The 14124-nt window shown below is 36.3% G+C and overlaps 1 long non-coding RNA gene across 8 annotated transcripts in view; it reads right to left on the bottom strand.

Moving 5' to 3' along the window:
- Positions 1-14124, bottom strand: part of LOC112653694 (uncharacterized) — a 92465-nt gene that overhangs the window by 43815 nt on the left and 34526 nt on the right. For 2 of the 8 annotated variants that reach the window (XR_003132623.3, XR_007409910.1), the window contains exon 6: positions 11384-12159. The exons of 5 other annotated variants lie outside the window; for them this stretch is intronic. This is a non-coding gene — a long non-coding RNA (uncharacterized LOC112653694). Of the gene's footprint in view, positions 1-11383; positions 12160-14124 lie in introns of those variants that run through there. One more of the 8 variants, XR_003132624.3, reaches the window with a different exon arrangement.

The following is a 14124-nucleotide window of genomic DNA, read 5'->3' as shown; positions in this document are numbered from 1 at the left end:
CAATTTATGCATATATACAGTGAAAAGGCTAAAGACATGAGTAAATGGAAGTAATTTCTAGAGGAAAGAATCATTCTGATAAATCCTATTTATTAATTTTTAAAAATTTATATTGAACTTAATTTTAATAAGTAAAATTAAGGAAACTGTTGAATTCACACAATTCCTTCACAAAAAGAAATGTCATTTACTAAAAACATTCCTTTATAGTTAAGAAAAAAATGACTTGAAAAAATTATTATAAGATTGAATTCATTAGTTCTTTTGACTACATGCTTTAATTTTGGAAAGTTTAAATTCATTCTTTATTATGAACCATGTCAGATCAGGTGGTGAGCCTACCCTGCCAATAATTCCTCTGCACTCAACCTTTCTCTACTTCTAATCTTTGTAAACTATATTATTATTTTTATATTATCGGGTTTTATAATAGTCACATTGTGTTTTGCATATTTAACTACCTAAGTTTTAGTTACAATTAAGAAAGTTTAATATTCATTGCAGGCCTTTTAACACAGCTTTTTCATTTTCAAATTCTGTGTGTTTTATGCTAATTATCAATTTTGTTTGTTTTGTTGCAATGGAGACCCACTGTTCTTGTATTTCTAGAGTATTTATGCCTAACACCACTATAATCTCTATACATGCTACTAGATCCAGGTAGGTATTTCTCCATTATATTTTGGCATTGAATATTACTGTCAAGAGGTCGAAATCCTGACTACTAATTTCCGTTATAGGTGGCTCTTTTTTTTTTTTCCTGGCCAGGTTATTGGAAGCATTCTTTCTTTATCTTTGACAACCAACCGATATCTCCATTAGAATGTGTCCCAATATTAGTCAATCAGAATTTTACTTTCTAGCTATGAATTCATTTTTTTATTGCTTTCAAGGAGTTTGTTTGCATTATATAAGTATCTTTTCTTTCATCTGTTAAGATCACATTTTCTGCCTTCCACATCTATCCTCTCCTTTGGATTTTCTTAGTCTCTATCTTTTTCTTCTTTGTTCATTGTGACTATCCCAAGACTTTGTTTTAGGACGGACACTCAATTTTCAACTATTCTATTTTACTCTTTGCTATCTCTAATTTATTTATTAATTCTGTGATATCTTCTCTTAGAGCAGATGTATCTGTTATCTTTCTTTCTGACTTTCTCTTTCTCTTTCCACCCTCAATAATGCATTTTCTATAGTGAAGTTGGATGAATCTTTCCCAGGTTACCATTATTCACCTTTATTACCACTGACTCAAAAATCTTCAAAGATACCCTGTCTCTTCCATTAACTCCTTGAGACTTTCAAAAATTGCTCTAATGAGTCTCAACTTCCTCACATTTGTTTTTATGTATTCTGAAGAATAAGTCTTCATGGTAATGATGATGATGGCAATGAAAATGAGAGTAGATGAAACATATTGAGCCTTTCCCTATATCTTAAGGGCAGTCATGATTTTAGATTGTTGCCTCACGTAATCTTTGTAACAACTTTATATGGAAGGTGCCAGTACTGTTATTATGCTCATTTTGCAGATGAGAAAAAGAAAGGATGGAGCAGTTAAGGAAATTACCCAGTCAGACAACAATTTAAAGTGTTTTTTTTTATTTACTGAATAAGAGAAGATATTTGCAAACGATATATCTGATAAGAGGTTAACATCCAAAATATACAAAGAACTGATAAAACTCTTTATATAAGTAAAAGCAATCTGATTTAAAAATGGACAGAATCCTTAAACAGACATTTTCCAAAGAAGATAAACAGAGGTCCAACAGATACATGAAAAGATGCTCAAAATCACCCATCATCAGGGAAATGCAAATGATAACTCAAAACCACAATGAGTTATCACCTCACACCCAGCAGAATGGCTATTACCAAAAAATAATAAATAACAAGTGCTGGTGAGGATGTAGAAAAAAGGGAACTCTTATGCACTGTTGGTGGGATATAACTGGTACAGCCCCTATGGTAAACAGTACAGAGTTTCCTCAAAGAAATTCAAATTAGAATGACCATACAATCCATCAATTCTACTTCTAGGTATTCATCCAAGGATGATAAAAACACTAATTTGAAAAAAAAAATATGTACCCCTATGTTCATTACAGAATTATTTACAATAGCCAAGATATAGAAGCAATCTAAATATCAATCAATTGATTAATGAATTTTTATACTAAAATATAAACCTATCACTTTGTAATATGACTTGTAAGATTCTCTACAACTTGACCCTTACCTACCTCTTTGACCTCATATCCTCCAACTCCACATCCCGAATCTTTCACTGAAGGCAGAATGAACTCTATTCCATTTTCCCAATACACTATATGACTTCTTGCACCTTGGGTTTTCTCCTGCCCTTCTGTTTTGGGTAAACCCCATTTGTTTTATATATCTCAACTTTACTATCTTTTCCACAGGGCTTTCCCCGGCCCTATGCAGATATCATTCTATACAGTCCCAAAACCATTGGAATTACTTATTTAATACATAGACTTCTTTGCTTTGGTTTCTCCAAAACTAACATTTGGTCTAGAAATATGCTTAGAGTAAATGTTGGTTTATGAATGAACAAATGAAAACAATTACAGAGGAAAAATTTTGAAGGCACACTAAAGATGAAGATCATTATGGAATAAGGAAGTAGATTACAGGAGGAGGTAGGCTTACTAAATTTTCTATGACTTTTGAATACATTGAGTATTACTCATTTCTGTGTCCATTTGCATCACTAGATTATGGACTCCCTGGGGAGAGAAACCACATATACTCAGTGAAGAGAAACATAACTGATGCTGGAGATGTTAATACATTTCCTGAATTGTCAGTAAGTATCCATTGCCCACTGAAAATTACTAAAATAACCACATAGACAATTGGACGCTGTACTTATCTTTTTCAAAAGTAAGATTCATACAGATTTTTCATAAGACTTCTATTGCACAAAATAAGGCCCAAGTGTATGCCTCTGTTTAAGGTTGACTGAGATTTTTTTTTTTGTTTCCAAGGTTCAACTGCTTTTAAAGGACAACATTCTTTTTGTAGTTTGGAGTATGCTTTCTTTGCTAATGAAGTTCTACCTAAAGAAGACAATGATCAGGTTTCAATCCATTACAAAGAGCAAGTAACTTATAAAACCCATGGTACCATAACAATGTGAAAATGTCTTGCTGGATTTCTGGGAAGAAACTCTATATCCCAGCTTTATAATAAAGACACTAGAAATGCAACTAGCCCATGATTCTGTACACAGTAGCCTCTCAGAGAGAAAGTAAAAAAGACCTAGAAGCTGAACCCTCAAAAGCCAACCTCCCAGACAACCTACAGAGATGATTAATGAGCTGTCAAAGAGATGAATAAACAGTAACTCTTCCATCATATTCAATACTTTATTTTGATCAAATAAATGTCATTATAGAGATACTTCATTTGAGAATCATTGAGTTGGAGAGGATCTAGAGACGTTATTAATAAGAGTAGCTAATACTCATTCAATATTATCTAAAGGTTTGGTGATTTATATTGATTGCTATATATCTCCCTATGAGATAGTTTAATTGATCCCATCGTTACAGATAGGGTTACTGATGCAAAGAATGGAAAGAGAGAAGGAATTTGCTCAGCATCTCCTAACTATGAAATAGCAGAATGAAGATCTGAACCCAGACAATATAGTTCCTGTGTTCTACATTATACAGATGCAGTATATCCTTTACCATACAGTTAGAGATAACAACTGTAAGCAAAGCTATAATTTGTTGAATTCTTAACACAAGTGTCTATATAAATAGCATGCATTTGTTATGTTGTTAACATACCAAAATAACACTATAAATCTGAACTTAAACACCTGGGAGGGGAATGATTGTGAGAAGTATTTGATTAAACCCAAAGAATCCCAGAAATGTTCAAAATTGGTGTACTGTGTACTATGGAAAATTTAGATAAGCTTAAATGTGGATTTGACCCCCCATATTCCTTCTCCTACCCCATGAAGAAATAACTAACTAAATTTTATTCCTTCTCCTATTAAAAAAAAACAGAATTTATTCTTTCAAGAAATGAGAATCAGAGAGGCCCTGGAAGTCACCATATCTGGTAGAAGCTGAGAGTAAGGCACTGAAAATGCAAAATTACATAGAATTCTGCACAGTGAATGGGGGAAAAATCAAGTGCCATTTTTTATTTCCAAACACTGACAAAAAAGAGAATGTAAGATAGTCTTACTCACATGCCTGGACCTTCCCTGGATTAGCTAGACCCTTCTCTCTCTCCATGTAGTCTCAGGACCTCTCTATGTGATCTATTTCATGGCATATATTCAGGCATCCAAGAGACTTAGGCAGAAGTTTACAGTCCTCTTAAATGTGATACATAGACTGAAAAAGCATCACTTCCCCCATGCTCCATTTGTCAAAGCAGTCATAGGTCAGCCCTGGTACAAGAGGACAAAATGAATGAATAAGGAAAAAGTGGTGAGACTTTTCAGGCATGGTTCTATGAGTATAGTCCTTTCAATCTAAAGACCTAGAAACAAAACACAAAGTTACATGACCCCTGAACACCAAATACACAGTGCTGGAACAGAGGGAGAATAGCTACCACAGAGGCTCCTATTTAAAAAGAAGAGATTATTAAGACTCATGTTGCAGTCACTACTCTAGAGAAATTTTGGCACCTAACTAGACATGTGTTGTTAGTACTTATATTCCATCCTGGTCCTGCTTCTTGGGAAAGTTCTCCATTGCTCTTGACTGTCTTCTGGGTTTCCAGTTCCATCATGAATTATCTTTCTTTTTCCATAAGAAGAAAACTAGATAGCACATGGTCCAGTCTGATTCCTACTGAGAGGTTAGAGGCTCTGATAGCTCTTACTCTGAGCTCTCTCTGACTCTTCACACAAAGCTGGTGATATATACACCATTTAAATTATTTTTAAAACTTCATGAGTTTCTTTTGAATATTATTAGGGCCTACTATATTAGATGATATTCATATCTATAAATCTTTCTTACAAAGGCATCCCTATACTTTTTGGTTGACTGTGAGGTTGCTGTGGGACAACATGTCTAAAATTCTTCAGTCTTCCTACCTAGCAAATAGTCTGCAAGTAATCCAAGAGTATCAAGGCAAAACTACCAGTCTTCCTAATGGCTAGGTTCAGAAATAGCATAGCATCACTTCTGCTTCACTCCAGTGATCAAAGTAGTTATAGGCTAGTCCATATTCAAGGGGAGGGAAGTAGGTCCTACCTCTCAAATGGAAAAGGTGACACAGATTTTGCAGTCAACTCTAATCTATCATAGGAAGAGAACAGAAATCTAGATGTAAGAGAGCTAAATACTCACTAACTACCATGATACAGAGTCAATAGATAATATTCGCATTTAATCAATAAAGAAAGAAAACTATAAACATGTTATTTAGAGTTTTAGAGATAAAAATCAGAAATAATGGCTTTGAGAGCTGAAAGAGGATACCTCAAAAGAAAAGATTCGTGCATAGGAAGAGATGAACAAAGTTCCTGCTATATTTACTTAGAGCCTTTTTCATAATATTTAATTATTTTCACTATGCACATGAATTTCTTGGCAAAAATAAAATTAATCTCAAAAAGAGTAGTTTCTATTTTTTTCCCAAGCATGATGAAAATTATACTGTACCAACCTAAAATGTAGTTTAATGAATTTGGCAACATCTTATTATTCTGAACTAAGTAACAAAACAATTCACCAGGAACCTTTCTTCAGCATCTCTGCCCAGTTAGTTTAAAGAATTAAAAAAATAAGAATTGGAGGAGCCAATAACATAGTTTATAGAAGAAAAAATGAGTGACAGCATAAGTGCACATTTCCACTTTTTCAACCAACATTTTTCACCTTCAAAAGTGTCTTAGGGGTGCCTGGGTGATTCAGTTAGTTAAGCATCTGCCTTCAGCTCAGGTCATGATCCCAGGGTCCTGAGATCGAGCCCTGTATCAGGGCTTTCTGTTCCGTGGGGACTTTGCTTCTCCTCTGCTCCCCACCCTTGTGCTCTCTCTCTCTCTCACTCACTTACACTCTTTCTCTTTCTCAAATAAATAAATAAAATATCTAGGAAAAAAAATCTAAAAAAAGAAGGTGTGTTAAAGTGCATTCCAATATTATAATTGAACTCCAAAATAGAGTTCATCCTTGGTAATTGTTATGTAATGCTGCGCCTTTGATAAATGACTCTTCCATACATATTTTTTCTCACCCTCATTACATCTGTGTGACTTTCATTGACCAGGCATTATTATCCTCTTCATTTTCCAAAGGAAGAAAGTAGAGTCCAGATGAGTTAAGTTCATCATCTAAGGTCATATGGTCATCTAAGATTGTATGATTACTTAGTGTCAGAGCTGGTTTTCCAGTTTCAAACTATGACCTCTTTCATCTCATGGTCTGCCAGATGTTGACAGACCATATCCAGAATGGCACAGGAAATTAGTACATTGAACATCCATCTGGGTTTGGGAAGTAGCATCACACTTGGACATTTCAAAGGAATGAGTGTTGTCCTGACATACACAGTAGTAACAGTAGTATTTGTTTACTCTGTCTACATCAAAAAGAAAACAGTGTCTTCCTTGCTAAGCACAATGAACAGAAAAGGATTCCAATTCAGTAACATTTCAATGAGAGTGTTGAAAGTCTCCCTCTATTAGTAGAGAAACATTATCCAGAACACTTCCTCCTAAACAGTGCCAAAGCATATGTAATTCAAACTTAGCCAAGAGTTCAAAGCCCAGTTTGAGGAAACTCTGACAGGATTTTTAGTAGGAATGAAAATGTGTGATCTGTGTTAAGTTTCAGAGACACATTTCACAACACAGGGGACTCAGTTGTTCCCCTCAAATGAACTGATTCAACAATCTCACACTTCCTTCCTAAGCTTCAGTCCAAGGACCTGCAACTTGGCTTTGAAGAACAGGATTGCCATCTTGTATAGTTGGTAAGCCATTTGGAAGTGTGAGTTCCAAGCTTGGCCATGAATTATCTGTATGCCCAGGAGCATTTTGCACCTCTGGGTCTCAGCACTCTTGTGTGAAGGTTGATTAAATGCTGTTCTCCAAAGTGCAGTGTTCATACCACTGAGGGCACAAAAGCTAGCCTGTCAGGACAGGGTTGGAATTTTAATTTGTGATGGTCATTTGGTTATTTTAGTACAACCAAAAATCAAAGTATCTCATCTGCTTTGAGATTTCACAGATTTTATTGCTTTGGATGAGATTACAGTAGATATTTAAATTGTCGTCAACTTACATATTAGGCAACTTACAGGGAGAAAGACTAATAATATTATAAGCTTATACATAAATAAATGTAAAATTCTTAGAGATGAGGAAGAAAATGGAGAACACTGGACCAGAAGAGTGATTTCTGCTTGAAAAGTGTTATGAAAAGTGTTTTTGCCCCTTAAAAGACAAGAAAATTAACAACGAAATGAGTAAATATCTTCTACATTAATAAAAACACTAATAATAATAGCAACTTTACAACAACCCTGCAAGGAAGGAACTGGTATACTCCTTATTTAATAAATAAATGGTAGTTAAGAAAAACTGAATAATTGTGTGGCCAGGAAGTAAACAACTAACATGTAGTAGTGCCAAGCAGGCTCCTGATAACTGTGAAGCCCGTGGCATTCCACAGTCTGTGGCACAAGATGGCAGATGAGAAATGTACAGGCAGGACTCAAACTGGCAACTGGGATCCTCCATTTTCTGCTTGTGAGATGCTGAGCATGTTGCCGAACATGTGCCTTTTTTTCACATTTATAAAATAGGGTTAATAATAATAAAATGAAGAGATGTTAGTCAAAGTGCAGAAAGTTTCAATTATGGAAGATGAATAGGCTCTGGAGATACAATGAATAGCATGGTGACTATAGTTAATAATACTGGGTTGGATAGTTGAAATTTCCTGAGAGTAGTTCATAAGTCTTTTTAACCCATGTTTCAAAACAGTAACTATATAAAGTGATGGATATATTAATTATCTTGGTTGTGGTAATCATTTCACAATGTATATTGTGAAACATATACAAAACATTACATTGCAAACTCTAAAAAAAAAAAGCCAATGTCTGGGGACTTTTCCAGTATGAAAATAAAAAATCAAATAATATATACATAAATACATAAATTTCATCTAAACAATATATATTTATATAAAATGAATAAGAATATTCATAAATATAAAATATAAATTAAGATATAAAAATATAAAATAAGACATCCATGGTGAGCATTTAGCATGTCTTTTTTTTTTTTTTAAATGTTTATTTATTTATGATAGTCACAGAGAGAGAAAGAGAGAGGCAGAAACACAGGCAGAGGGAAAAGCAGGCTCCATGCACCGGGAGCCCGACGTGGGATTCGATCCCAGGTCTCCAGGATCACGCCCTGGGCCAAAGGCAGGCACCAAACCCCTGCGCCACCCAGGGATCCCACATTTAGCATGTCTTTATGCATAATAAGCTGTTAATGTTCGGCCATGGCGGCTGCTGTCGTGGTGCTCTGTTTATCACTGAACTCCCAAACAACACTCTTGGTAGGAACAGTGCAGGGCTGTGCCCTTTATAGAAGACTTTCTTATACATATTTTTATTTCTATTGAAAACCTCCTCCTATGTTTTAAGCATCCAGGTTTGTGTGTCTCATTTCCTGCTGCAACACTTTGTGTTTCAAGTTGTTCTTTGAATCTTAAAATGCCTCGAAAGCTTCAAACTTCATGTTTCTTTGGCTTGCTATTTCTGTCTTTTTCTCCCTCTTTCCCATGTGCCGCAGAATTCTGAAAGATGATACCATGAGGAGTAATAGCTGTCATGCATTGTGTGCCAGCTCTGTCCTGGTGCCTAATGTAAGTTATCTGAAACCACTTTCACAATGACACTTGATGTGGTTTACATCACCACTTACAGGTAAGGAATTTATTGTGTAAAGAGGTTAAGAGACTGGACGACTCTTACAGATGAAATGTGACTGGGCTAGGATTCATACCCATTCCCGCATGGCTCCACCCTGCAGAGCTGCAATCAGCACAGCACATGGCCCACTTATGATTCACTAGGACTTCAAATTCTGGTGATTTTAGACTTTCCAAAGATTTACTCAAGGGCTGTCAAGTCTGTTTGCAGATGATTCTTGCAATTCTTCTGTCTTTTTACCGAAGATAGCTTTAGTTTGAGGCTCTAGGAGCACTCCTTCTAACTTGAAACATACATCTGGCAAAGCATTCTTCTAGGACATCATCTGGGCAGAAGAAGATGTTTCATATTTGGTTTGCTTCAAAGTACTGTTCTTTTTTTTTTTTTTTAAGATTTTATTTATTTATGAGAGACACAGAGAGAGAGAGGCAGAGACACAGGCAGAGGGAGAAGCAGGCTTCATGCAGGGAGCCCGACGTAGGACTCGATCCCGGGTCTCCAGGATCAGGCCCTGGGCTGAAGGCGGTGCTAAACTGCTGAGCCACCCGGGCTGCCCCAAAGTACTGTTCTTATTTCAGATAAACACATACTCCTTTTGGCTAGCTGAATTTTTTTTTTCTAATTGGGATTTAATGATGGATCTGTTGTTGTTGGGTTATATATTAGGTTTCTGTGATGATCCTAAATTGGACCTCCAAGTCGCCGAGTCTTATTCCACACTACTATATTCAGTCAAACCCTCAGATTTTAGAGGTGAATGCACTACAATAGGGACCAAGACTCCCAGTACTCCTTACAATTAGAAGGCTGTCAAAGAAACCTGCACTGTTGGGGTAACAATAAACCCTGCAACCAAATATTCTACCTGATTTTTTTTTTTCTTCAGTGAAGAAAGCTTCCAGGAAGAGAATTCTGAATTATATTTCTGTTTCTATTATGGTTCTGTTGGTGATTAAGGCTTCCTAGCTTGCAAAAACATATTATTCAGGCCAAAGGCACTGATGACAATTTCAACTTACATTGGCTGCTAATTTGAAAGGTTTTCCTCCTCCAGAGTTTTGACCTTGAAAGATCAATTGTCATTATAATTAACACATGGGAGCTATTACGTCTTACAGTAAAGGAACTACCAACTAAGCAGCATCCATCCAAAAGCTTAGCACCTTTTATATTTCTTTTACTGTTGTGAACTTCTCCCTGGAACCTCATTTATATGTGAACATCCAGTGATATTTGCAGTGGGAAAACAGTGATATAATAGAATTTCAATTGAAATACATGTACAGGGAGGGATTTGGGGACATTATCCCTTATGTGCCTAGTGGTGTTTTGAATTCCTTGTGTGGACTTAGTATGTGATATTGTTTAGTCCTCACATTTACTTTATTTTTATTTATATCTATCTGCATCTATCTCTTTACGGAACCATCAAACCCTTCTATCTGTACACAGGCCCAGAGCGAAACTTGAGATAAGGTTTAACACATACAAATGCTATCCTTACTGGGTGTGAAACATTTGTGTGATTTTATTCTTATCTTCTCTTGTAAAGATTCTTCTTGTATGTTTTTAATTAAAACTACATAATTTTCAAAGTTCTTATTCTTAAAATAAATAATAATATGGGGTCTTCAGAAGCAGCCTCTGACAACATTTAGGATACAGAAAGTACTATTGGAAACAACAGCTATGGACTAGACAGGGGAGGCAGAACTAAGTAGTAAATTGTGATACAGACCAAGCTTCAGCAGACCCTTGAGAAGGTGTGGAAATGGCACATCCAAGTTGTCTCACTTAGGCCTAAAATGACCGGTCCTTTTTATCCCTGCCACAGTCGGATATGGTCCACCCCAAGAAGCTACTGATCTTCAGCAAGGTGGCTTGCCACAGCTGATGTCATCCTTGGCATTCCTGACAGCTGAGGCAACAAGTCTTTCCTTATAGGGACATCTGGGTAAAACCAGGGCCTGCTTTATGGGTATATCATTTTTTCAGTCACTCAGGGTCCCTCAGGGGCCTTTATTTGGGTCAATGCTCTGCTGTTGCTGTCTGAAAATTCTTGGTAACTGAAAAATGGATCCCCGCATTTTGTGCCCTGGGCCTCATAAGGTAGGTAACAGATCCCAGGTGACACATCTCTATGTCCACTTCAGTTCCTACTCCATGAGAGGCTGTTGTAACCTGAGGGTGGCCCATCCACCAAAGACAAGCTTTTGGGGTTAAATGGTGTTAGTGGATGCTACCCCACAGATGTGCTGATGCAGAATAAAAATTTAAAGATCCTCTGAAATATAATAAAATTTCCACACAATTTAACCAGTTAGGTCTAAGTAAATGTAACTAGAGGTCATTTGTTCACTGAAATTAGGTAACTGAGTCGAAAATAAAGTATAATAGATTTTTTCCTTTTGCAACTTTTTAAATATATTTTATTATGATGGTGAGTGTTGAGTAGATTCAGTGCTGATGTGTTTTATCATTCTTTTCTATCTCCTTTTTTCTCTTAGCTTGTGAGTAACGAATGCAAAAATGGAATAGATTACTAGGACTGAAAGTCCTCCAACTGCAGCCTTTTATTTACAAGTAAAGAAAATGAGATCCTACAAGGACATTGCCCAAGGTCACACAGCTACTCAGGGCCAACTCATGAACTAGAACTCAATTCTCTTGACTTTAAATAAGATTTTTTTTTCATTATATTTGAGCTGTAATTTCTTCTCTATGTTACATCACCAGTGATCTTGACATTAATTCTCTGATGAAAGGCATTTCAGTCCATGCTTAATTTCTCAGTAGCTTGGAAATTTTCTAATAAATCAAGTCTAAATTAAAATCTGTATACTAAAAGTGGGACAGCAGATTTATGAGGTGACTCTCCAAGCTGCAAATGCTGTCATTTTCTCTATTGAGGTAGTTGTCAGTTGCTGCACCTGGAAGGTTTCATTCCAAATGGTTGCAGTGAATTCACTTCAAGATGCTACCTGTTCCTCTTTGTATGAGCGGAGAGTTGTCAAAACAGGAAGTCCGATTATAATGGGGCCACAGATTCAGCCTGAGGCTGTATTTGCACATCTGGTAACTTTGAATATAGCATCCCCAGAGATGAGAACCTTCATAAAAATGTACAGGGCAGAAACTGTGATTTTGCCTTCAGAGACAAAACGTGTTGATGGAAAGTTGATGGTTTGAAACAAAGCCAACCTGCAAAATTACACCAAATATCATTGCTATTGAGGTTGGTTGGAAAATGAAGTATTCAGGCCAATGATTCTTTCCTAGAAGCTAAAATAAATCTGAAGCAATGGATACAAGTCAGACATGGTCATAGAGCCTCGGATAGCTAATAAGAAGTCACAACAAACTCTGTCTCTAGCATTTCAAATTACCAGCAATCTCAGGTGACATTGATGTACCACTTTCCTGGTGTCTTAGACTTATTTTACCTATGTATTTTTGCCTTGGATCCTCCTGAAGCTTTACATCTTTGCCTCTATATTCAACTAGGAAATGAGAAAGAGAGATGGGGGAGCAGACAGAGAGAAATAAAACTAACTCCTGTCTCTGAGTAGCATTCTTTCAAAATAACAAAGAATCACCTTGATAAATTAGAGTGGTCATCTGCTTGTGTCTTTACCATTCTTGTACTTTTGGGAATGCATGCCCCTCAATTTTAGCCAATATGTTTAAGGTAGTTTAAACTACTTCCAGAAGTGAGGCCCCATTGACCAGAAGCACATCATCTGGCCATGCTTCTGGCCACACTGATTGGCTCAGACATTAGTTCATAACTAGCTTAGAGCCTCTGATATGTTGTGGCTTCTACAGTGAAGTAGTTCTCACCTCTCTTCTGCTCCTGATGGTGAAAAGACACACGACTTAGAGCCATTTTTCCACCACTAGAAGAGCTTGACTGATAATGAGGCCAATATAAACACAGACAGTATGTCAACTTTACTCAAACAAAAGTTGTTTTTAAAAATATATACATGTTTGTTTTCAACAAAAATGGCAGCTAATGTTGCCACTAATAATCCAATATGCATAGAACTGGAAAATAATTTCTTCACTCTTTCCTTAAATGATGTGCTTTCCTATTATTATAAAATTTACAATAGTCAACAATGACTCTAAAAAAATAAATACATAAACAAAGATGACATATAAAATAAATGCTGTTGACCTAAACTTGAGCTATCTAGGTGAAGCCATACCACTATACTTTTCAGTCATTTTACCTCAAAAATTCTCTTTATGGCTTAGTTGTTCTGAATATATGTTGTCCTTCATAGCACAATAAGGAAAAGTCGTTAAAACATTCATCACACACCAGACCCTTTAGATGAACCTAACCTACTAATAAAAGCATCCCATGAGCAATTCAGAAAATCTTACCCTCAGGACTTGATCCCACCTCTGGATCCTTGTCAGACTTTGCCTAACCAACCTTTCCATAATGCTATTCTTTGCTCTACTTCCTGCATACCCTCACTTCAATCTTATCTTCTTGATTGTTGACCACAGAATTTAATACCCTAGGAATCTCTACCTGTAGTAACTCACTTGGGCTTTTGCCTCTTTGAGATGACATTGAGCAATTCCCCTTGGGTACAGGGTCACTGTTTGAGGAGGACCAGGACTATCTTTTAACTCCTTCATGCTCTGTTTTCTCCATATGAAGCTCTATTTGCTCCATAAACTCTATTTTCTCACCTATATTATAATTTTATTTCATGGATGGATACACTGACAACAGGGCTCAAAGTCTCTTTTGCTGGCTCCAGACTCCAATGTCCATATATATCAGATTCATCCATCTAGGTGTCTGTCACACTAGGACATCTCCTCAGTTGCAAACCAGAACCTTCATCCTTCTCTCAAAGTTCGCCCTTCTCTCCCCTATGTAACTAGGAGTGTCTAGTCACCTAAGTGAGACATGACATATTCATCTCCAGCTTCTCCTGTCCAGTGCCCCTATACTCAAATGGTTACTAAAACTTGTCACTTTTTTCTTAATTGTGTCTAATCCACTTCTTCATTTCAATTCTTATTGCCCTACTTGGGATCTTTATTGCTTCCTAATTGAACTTCCACTTCACTGCCCTCTAATTCATCTACAATTCTACCACCAGAATTCTATTTTTTTAAGTAAATTAATCATGCCACTTC

Source organism: Canis lupus, chromosome 3, assembly GCF_003254725.2.
Source record: "Canis lupus dingo isolate Sandy chromosome 3, ASM325472v2, whole genome shotgun sequence".
Taxonomy (NCBI): Eukaryota; Metazoa; Chordata; class Mammalia; order Carnivora; family Canidae; genus Canis; species Canis lupus.
This window is presented reverse-complemented; position numbering and strand designations above follow the sequence as displayed.